Source organism: Oncorhynchus gorbuscha, linkage group LG15 (genome assembly GCF_021184085.1).
Source record: "Oncorhynchus gorbuscha isolate QuinsamMale2020 ecotype Even-year linkage group LG15, OgorEven_v1.0, whole genome shotgun sequence".
Lineage (NCBI taxonomy): Eukaryota > Metazoa > Chordata > Actinopteri > Salmoniformes > Salmonidae > Oncorhynchus > Oncorhynchus gorbuscha.
The window spans coordinates 24,537,044-24,539,061 of record NC_060187.1 but is presented as its reverse complement, the minus strand read 5'-3'; the positions used below and the strand labels follow the sequence as shown (position 1 = coordinate 24,539,061).

The window sequence follows — 2,018 nt, the reverse complement described above, 5'->3', positions numbered from 1 at the left end:
CAGATCTGAACCCCAGCTCTGCTCTGCTCTGCTCTGTTGGCAACCCCATACCACCCTCAGGAATACAGACTGGGTGTCACAGTGGCAATGGGAGAAAATGGGAGCGAGGAAGGGAGGAAGGGGGAAATGAGGAGAGAAAGATACATGTATATATGGTGTGTGTGTGTGTGTGTGTGTGTGTGTGTGTGTGTGTGTGTGTGTGTGTGTGTGTGTGTGTGTGTGTGTGTGTGTGTGTGTGTGTGTGTGTGTGTGTGTGTGTGTGTGTGTGTGTGTGTGTGTGTGTGTGTGTGTGTGTGTGTGTGTGTGTGTATGTGTGTGTGTGTATGTGTGTATGTGTGTGAGGGAGAGAGAGAGAGAGAGAGAGAGAGAGAGAGAGAGAGAGAGAGAGAGAGTTTCAGAAAGTGAGAGACAGGTATGAGAGTATGTCATATGTAGGTTTCACCTGGGTTTACACAGCTGTTTTATATAGGCTACCTCTGGCATTCAGTTATAGCCAATATGTCCCTGCATTGTGTGACAGTTTCCATGCAACTTCAGGAGAATGCAAACCATTACACAACAAAAAACATGCTCCATTGAGGCTTACAAACAACATGTATTATAAAAGATAGATATCTCAACTCACCACGATTCAGAACATTGGACAAAGTTCAATTCAGCATCTTCAAATATGTTGCTGAATCAGCGAATATGTCCCTAGAACTGCCAACATATTTGAAAATCTAATTTCACGTCGATCGGAGTGAATTAGTTCACACTTGGACAAGACCAACAAACTCCACAACATCCAAAGAGAGATAGAGGGGAAACGATTCGGCGAGAGTCGGGGCTGCTCTGCGCCTCAGCAATCCTTCCTATCGCTCCAGCCCACTGAGGAAGTTCGAAGCAAAACGCTTTTCATTATGGTGCAAAGGGACAATGTTAAGCAAAGGCTTTGGCCTTTCAAAGGATAATTACTTTTAAAAAATGAAAGCATCGACCGAGAGTGCGGGGTAAAGAAAGAGGAGTAGAGAGAGAGAGAACTCGCAAATGTGCTTCTTGATGTGGGAACGCGTGCGAGCCTCCCGTTACAGAAACACCAGCGGGCGACTGACAGGAGGGTAGATGCGGCGGAATGCAGTTCGGTAATGCTTCACGGGATGTTTAAGTGCCTCTGGCCGGTGGTTAAATATTCCTTTATAAAGTCCGCGCCATCACCGCGCTCTGCTTGACCCGCCTACTCCGCAGCGGCGACAGAGTGGGGGACACACATTTCAATAGGTGGGCGCTGGCAAGCACCAGACACGGGCTTCTTTAGCTCTCTATCCATTTGCCCCCTCTCCCACTCAGTCACATGTTTAAAACACAAGAAGCGCTCTGTAATAGCTGCAAAAGGAGGATAGCCTATACTTAAGACCGCCGACGTGTCAGGAATGATAACAAGTGCTTTGGAGACAGCTTTGACGCAGGCACCACAGATATGCAATGGCCAGGATATGGGAAATTGCTTACAGATTATGGATTCCTGGATTTATGTCTGGAGATATTTGATGTTTTATTTGTTCGTGACTTTTTGGATCTATAATTAATTTGATGTCTCTCTGGAGGGCAGATTAATACATTTGAGGAGGCTAATATATCTCGCCAAAATAAATACCTGTAGGCTAATGCAGTCTCTGCGCCATTAGTTTAGTCTTCATACCTGTCTGACTGTCATACTTAGCTCTGTCTGTCTGAGTAGGGGATGGGAGGGAGTGTGTAGGATGGTTCAGTGCCTGAATCTCTTCTCCCCTGTCTTCAGCCCCCATATATATGTGCATAAGAATGCGTCACAGCACTGCAAAGGCAGATAACAGAGTCACCAGCTGAGACTCCATAAAATGAATGAATGCTGGCATCTAACACTGAATTTGAAGGCGTACATTGAGACACAATAATCATTATTTATGATATCAGTGATCATGTGTTTAGTTTCTAACCTAAGCTAAGGGACCAAAACTCCAAAACATCAGTGAATAACCCTTCCTGCTTCCCTGAAG

At 45.5% G+C, this 2,018-nt stretch overlaps 1 protein-coding gene across 1 annotated transcript in view; it reads right to left on the bottom strand.

Moving 5' to 3' along the window:
- Positions 1-1,340, bottom strand: part of LOC123996369 (BMP/retinoic acid-inducible neural-specific protein 3-like) — a 61,637-nt gene extending 60,297 nt beyond the window's left edge. The window contains exon 1 of the mRNA XM_046299742.1: positions 626-1,340. The gene's annotated coding sequence lies outside the window, so the exon portion shown is untranslated. The remainder of the gene's footprint in view (positions 1-625) is intronic.
- Between the last annotated feature and the right edge of the window lie 678 nt (positions 1,341-2,018).